Raw genomic sequence first — 6,764 nt, forward strand, 5'->3', positions numbered from 1 at the left:
AAAGCCCCCAATGCTGTGTGTACTTTTAAGCTGCATGATTTTACATGCAAACATGCACACATTTTTACTCATATATCAGTATGGGCTTTCATGGCCCTAATTCTAATTTCTTTTTTTCCTACTTCCTAGTCAAAACAGGTTCCCTAAAATGCATTTCTTTCAAGGTAGTAGCTGCATCTCTTTAAACATTCTGCTGGAATTTCAGGCTGTAGGTCTGAGGTTGCACAGGGATCCTTAGGTAGGTAGTTTGTTATTTTTTAGTCTTATTTCCTTCAGCAAGTGGATCCATCTCACTGCAAGTTCATCGTGCCCATTAGAGTTACACACCCGACCTGCCCTGACTGTGAGCTTGGAGACAGCAGCAGGAGAGGCTGCTGAGACCCAGCAGTGCCCAGGCACGGGGCCACAGAGTGGCACAAACGGACTGGAGATACAGGAAACTGCAGGAACCATCCAGAAATCAAAGAGAAAGTCATGTCCAGGCTGTCCACGCTGACCCTCACTTGTGGCTGCAATAACAAAACAACAGTGTGGGAAGTGGAGAAATCTTGTAAATAAAAAAATGAGGACTCAGGCAGCTGCTGTGGCGGATGATGGAGAAAATGTCCAATAAATACCAAAAAGGGGGAATTAGGATGGCAAAACCAGGGCCCCTGGGGTAGGAGAAGACGGGGTGAGCTGTGTAATGGCAGACAAGGTAATACAAGGAAGAGAAACGGGTGCTGCTGCAGGCTCCTTTCCAGCAGCTCCATGCCTGATCCATGCAGTTGTTCCCACTGTGATCCCACCTGATTTGCTTTTCCGTGCAGGAGGGACATGGTGTGCATTCCCTGGCCTTGGGGGATCCCCACGAGCTCAGGCCAGCACTGCCCATGGTGGGAGCACAGCCCTGGGGCGCTTCCCGTGCTGGGAGCAGCCCTGGGGCGCTGCCCTCCACCAGGAGCCCTTCAGGACCCTCTGTGTGAGGCTGGGGCCCTGTGGCTGCAGGCCTTGGGGGGCTGCAATGTCTGCACGTGCACTTGAGGCCTTCTTTCTTTCTGGGGGTTCTTGGCAAAACTTAGTGAATAATATTGAAGTTCTATATATATGATATTTTACATATGATATTTTGTTCTATTAGAGTCACTTTTCCCTGTGCAATTTTTTTTTAATATGAAAAGTGTGCTCTATATAAAATGTGCCACATATTTAAAACAAAAAATAATTATTTTGATTTTACGTGCTGCAAGTCTAAACATTTAGGTAAAGAACAGAAGCATTGGGTTTGTGTTGCCAAAATCTTACTCATAGGGTACTTTATCCCATTATTTTTTCCATCTGTTTTGTCTCTTAGAGATTATTGCAGCAGCTTAAGAGTTTGATTCATTTCCACCAAGGCGTAGGAAGAGAATGTGGAGAGAGACAGAACTGCTTAAAACCTCAGTCTCAACTGCTGAAATATTCTGTTTATGAAAATACTTTCTGAATTTATGTTCAAAATCCTCTGCCTGGTTTGCTGAATGGGGAGGAAGGGAGAGCAGGGGAATTTTCTCTGTCAGCTCTCCACAAGTACAGCTGTGTTGAATATTTAAATCTGGCATTTGCAGTCAGTGCATATTGTGATATGCTTTTTTTGGGGAGCAACAATCTGTGAGAGATTATGATTGCCTTTTTATTGGAGGAAAAACAAAATATCAAACAAGCACTGCAATACATTTTCATGTTAGCGGATGTTATTTTTGAAATATATTTTCATGTAAGTTGATGTTGTTTTCTATTTTAATCAAAAGCTGTGTGTGAGAGCCTCTCCCCTTTGTTGCTTTAGAGCCCAGCAGCAGTTTGGGTAGGTGTGTGAAGGGCAGCGTGGTGTCTGCATGATGGTGGTGGCCAAGGAGCCTGCAACACAGACAGCATTGCCAAAGTGAGCCCCTTTTAATCAGTGCTCTGACGCCTAACCAAAAGCTGGGCTGCACAGTCCTTGAGTGCCCAAGGCCCTCTTGTTGAAGCAGCTTCACTCTGCAGAATTGCTGTGTCTGCGTGGACAGCTTCCTCTGCTCTCAGCCTCGCCCTGCACCTGGGACGTGTCTGCAGCCTGTAAATAACAGGGCTCTGCTGGCACAGAGCCTCAGGCCTGGCAGCTGATTTATGCACCTGCAGGAGGAGCAGGCCAGCCCTCGAGGCCAGGGCCTCACCCTCCATATTTCAGTATCCAGGAGGGTGTAAGAGGGGTGAGGCTGAAATGCTGACCTCCTCTCAGACTGCAGTATGCCACAGATCAGTGCAATTGTTGGGCTGCAGCCGGGAAATCAGCTACTAGGGCACAGTTTACTGTGAAATAAGCAGAAATGCAGCATGCCTGAAATGGAAAGGGAGCTCAGGAACCACGTGTCACCAATTCTGTACACCCCAAGTCCCTTTGATGGGAAAAAATGGGCAAAAATAATTAGGTTTTAGGTTTGGTTTGGTGTGTTTGGGGGTTTTATTCTAGAAAAACAGAGTCAGGCAGCCTGAGCGATTGTGGAGGAGAGCACAGTAACCAGGGCATCTCAGTGGTATTTGAAGGTGGGAAAATGTCTCTGGGGTGAGTGAGTGAATCTGTGCATCAGAACCAGCACCAAACCCCTTGATGCATTCTCAGTAAGCTGGAAATGGGAGTTCTCAGAATGTTGAAAGCAGTGACAAAGAAGGTGTGACAGTTAAAAAGCAAATATCAAAAATCAAGTAAAATAAATCTTTGAGCAAGCTGAACTCTAAATATTTAAAACTCGCAAAAAGTGTGAGAAGTGAAGCAGAATTAATTGTTGGTGCTAATATCTAAAAGCTATGAAATGCCTGCATGTGTCCAGGCACCATTTATTCCCTAAGATGTCAGGTTTCACACTGACAGAAAATTGTCACCCCCAGACTGGGACTTTTGGAGCTGCTCAGTGTCCAATCAGCCAGGGACAGTAGTGAACAACTGCCAGCCTGATGCCTGGAAATCAGATAAATGGGAGTGCTCCTGCTGTGGGCTGGGGCAGGATGGGGGTGGCAGGTGATGACACTTGGGGTGCCCAGCAGCTGCCCCCTTCACCTGCTGCAGTGAGCTTCTGACCACCCCTTGGACTGTTCCCTTCATCCCTGCTAGCAGGGTTTGGATGGGTCAGTGGGAATGCAGGAGCCCAACAGTAAGTGCTCCTCTGGATTTTAACCCAGAGGCACAGCAGCCGTTTGAATCTGTAAATCTCTAAATGTTGCTGCAAGCCTGTTTTTGTAATATTGCTTTCCATTCGTGTGCTCTGTGGAAAAGCTTTTTTTTAATATTGCAAAAGTGGAAGAGAGCATTGGGCTGAGATGGTGATGCAGCCAGCAGTGGGGATTGGTGCAGGAACGAGGGAGAGCAGCAGAGCTCTGTGACAGCAGAAGTGAAAGCACAAGCAGGGACCCACATTGCATCCCCCAGGAACAGCCTGGAATCAGCAGCTGCCCCATGCAGACTCCAGGGCTGCCACCCACGGAGGGCCAGAGCCCAGAGCCACACGGGCTCAGCTTTGGAGGGCGAGCTGGAGGAGTCCTGCTGGCTTCTGAGGGAGGAGAGGTGGGCAGGCAGGGTGTGCAGTTTGAGTTGTGTGTTGCTGTGGTGCTTTTCTGTCGAGCCAGTGAGCTGAAGCAGCCCCAGCAGGATCAGGTACAGATATCCCTGAGGGGGCATCCAGGGCCAGGGAGGATGTGGCAGAGGTATAAAGAGCGACCAGGGAATGGGAGGAGCTTCGAGGCTGGTTTGTCCCAGCGTGTGCAATTCCATCCTGAGCCTGTGGGTGCAGAGGCTGCACCGGTGGCCTTGGAGCTGAGGCCTCAAGGTCCTGTGGGTGTCAAAAGCTTCAAAGCTGTCCGGAGTGGGCAGGGCAGGTTCAGCTGGCATCTCCAGCTCCCATCCCAAATGGCATGGAGTCCATGCACACTGTTAGGGGAGAGCCAGTGGAGACACACAGTGTGCTGTGTGTGCCATGGTGGCAGTGGCTGCTCTGGTAGCCGTGTGTTTCCCTGCCTGCTCATCCCTGCTCTCCTCAGTGTTGAATTCAGTCCCTTTCTGTGGCATTTGGAGACTCATGGGGCCGGCTCAGAAGGAGCTGGGAAAGGCTGTGGGATGTGATCTGCACTAATCAGAGCCCGTTCACTCTGGCAGCCTTGGCTTCTGTGGCAAAAGATGGAGAGAAGTAGCGAAAGCTTCCAAGGAGCAGCTCCCTGTGCGTGTTCCAGCAGGCAGGAGAGGGATTCATCCTGGCAGTGGTTCCCTTGTATCTGTTCCAGCGGGTGATGGGCACTGAGCACTGGAGCTGCTCCTTTCCACGGCGCTGCTGAGGGAACGGTGCCTGTGTGTTCCTTCTCAGGTGCATCATTTCCAGCTCCAGGGCTGATCCAGCCTGTGGGTGACAAACACCTCGGTGCCACCACACACACACACCTTTCACCTGTTAACTCAGGTTTTCCAGAGCCTGCACTGCAGAAAGGGAAGGGCTGCAAGTGTCAGGGTCTCCCTGAGAGCAGCACAAACAGGTCCCCTCCTGCTTTCGTGGCATCAACAGCCTTTCCTGGAGTGTGGAGCTGAGCCCTTTCCTTGTACCTTTTGTGTCCTAATCTGCAGAGAATGAGGGAGGCTTTTCCCTGCCTCGCTGAGTGTGTTGCTTTAGTACTTGTGTGTAGCTTAGCTCAGGCAGAGAGAGCTCCTTCCATTCACAATAGCACTCGAATTGTTGGGCTACTCGAGGAAAAGTATTTCTCAGTCACTCCTGTTGAATCTGCTGTGTTTGACATAAAACTGCTAAACATGAGTGGAATGAGTGGGAGAGAATAAAGAGCTTTGATTTCTCAAGGCTGGAGATGAATGGTGGTGGTGATGGAAGCTCTGGGCTAATTGTATCTCTTTTTTTTCCTTTCCTTTTTTTCTCTTTCTTTCTGTCATCCCATAATTGACCAAGCTGCTAAAGGGGCCTTAGGATTAAATATTGAACAGAGTGGTTCCTGAGTGAGTGTCACAGCTGATGCAGCAGAGAGCTGTGCAGGTTCTTTGTACACTTGTGGTGTTGAGGGAATGCTCTTGGCACAGCTTTGCCTCTCGTGCCTGCAAGCACAGAGCTCTCAGCAGCAGGAGGAAGGATGGAGAGGCTCTGTGCCCGTGCACCGAGCTGGTAACCCTTTCTGGGCTGGACAGATCCACTCTGAGGAGAGAGGGAAGCTGTTGAGTTCCCTCTGCAGAGGGGGCTCCCAGGAACAGGCAGCCTTGCCTACAGAATTCACTACTTAAAGCTGATGTTCCATCAACAGAGACTGAGAAAGGAAAAGAAACATAATCAGTAATCTGAAGAGACAGCCATGCTGTGCTGAAAAAGGCCTTTAGAAGTAATTACATAAAAAGTGTGAGCTTCTGTGCAGAGTTAGGGTCCCTGAATGGATTAATTAAAAACAAAGACGCATTTTCTGTCAGAGATCTATCCCAAGTGAAACCAAAATGCAATCAGATTCAGCTTTTACATGGAAACTGACTGTACCAATAAACATTTTTCCTTTTTTAGCTTCACAGAGTAGCTGAAAGAAGGCAGAGAACAAACACCACCAGTTCCCCACTGTCATCAACACTGAAGTACTTTGCTGAAGCAAAATGTCAAGAAGCTGGGACTGGACATTTAAAGACTTAAAAGTTACTGAATTTTCTGCCCAGTTTGGTGGTGAGTAACCATTCCCACAGTCCCTGCAGGATGTGAAGTGTCTGAGCAGGGGAAGGAGCAGGACAGCTGAGGAGCTTCAGTCACAGCCTGTGCTGCTTCAGCTCTTGCCAGGGGAAGGCGTTTGGCTCATCAGAGTAGTTTGTACGTAAATCAAGTGAGGTTATTTGTGTTTCAGTGTTACTTAGAAGTCAAACAGCCCTTCTAGAAGGAAATGTTGGTCTCATCAGCACATGCATTCCACCTTCCTCCCACTGGGGAAGCAATTAGAACAGCAAGGAGAGTATTCCCAAACAGCATTGCTTAACAAACAGCTTTGAAGGGTTTGCTTGCTTTTTTTTTTTTAACCAGTAATAATACTGACTTGATGTCTCTTTTGTCTTTGTATTTCACTGCCTCATGCTTTGAGCATAGACAGTCATGTACGAATCTTCTGTTTTGTACCAGTTCATTAGAGTGCTGCTAATACCATTTTTTTCTTGTGGCATAGTGGAAAAAGATGCAGAAGACAATGCTGGTGTCTTACGTGTTCTCAAGAGCTCAATAAGAGATGGAAAACCTCCAGAAACACAAATCCAAAATGGTAAGCATTGCTTAGCAGGATCTTTGCTAGCTAATATTCTGGGTGTTGGTAGGCAATCCAATCTGATTGCATTTCCAAGGTGGGGGCTGGCAGTTATCCAGTCAGACATGCTGGGTTTTGTCAGTCAGACCATGTTCTGTTTGGAGACAGCAATGCCTGGGTGAGATTCCATGGCTCATGTTACACAGGAAGGCAGGAGAGCAGGTCTTAGGGGTTCACTAAGCTCTTGAGATGCTTTTTTGGGGAACTGTCAGTCAGGCTGGGAGTCAGGCTCCCAGAGGATGAGAAGCACACAGCTATTTGTCTTTTTTTATTCTTTCTTCTCCTAATGTGCAATTGAGCATCATGTGAAAGATCTGTTGCAGACCCTGAATCCTATTCTCCAGGGCAGCTGTGGTGTCCCTCTTCAGTTTTTTCTTCTATGCACTTGGGAGCTCTTTTGTAGGAGAGGTGAGCACATTGAGCTAACAGTGGTTCTTAGGAAGGGGATTCACTTCTAT

The 6,764-nt window shown here is 48.1% G+C and overlaps 1 long non-coding RNA gene across 3 annotated transcripts in view; it reads left to right on the plus strand.

Annotated features, from left to right (window-relative positions):
* The window catches only part of LOC119700968, a 136,807-nt gene extending 131,228 nt beyond the window's left edge, over positions 1 to 5,579 (plus strand). For all 3 annotated transcript variants that reach the window (XR_005256956.1, XR_005256955.1, XR_005256957.1), the window contains one exon: positions 5,532 to 5,579. This is a non-coding gene — a long non-coding RNA (uncharacterized LOC119700968). The remainder of the gene's footprint in view (positions 1 to 5,531) is intronic.
* The last annotated feature ends 1,185 nt before the right edge of the window (positions 5,580 to 6,764 follow it).

This window comes from Motacilla alba, chromosome 4 (genome assembly GCF_015832195.1).
Source record: "Motacilla alba alba isolate MOTALB_02 chromosome 4, Motacilla_alba_V1.0_pri, whole genome shotgun sequence".
Classification (NCBI taxonomy): Eukaryota; Metazoa; Chordata; class Aves; order Passeriformes; family Motacillidae; genus Motacilla; species Motacilla alba.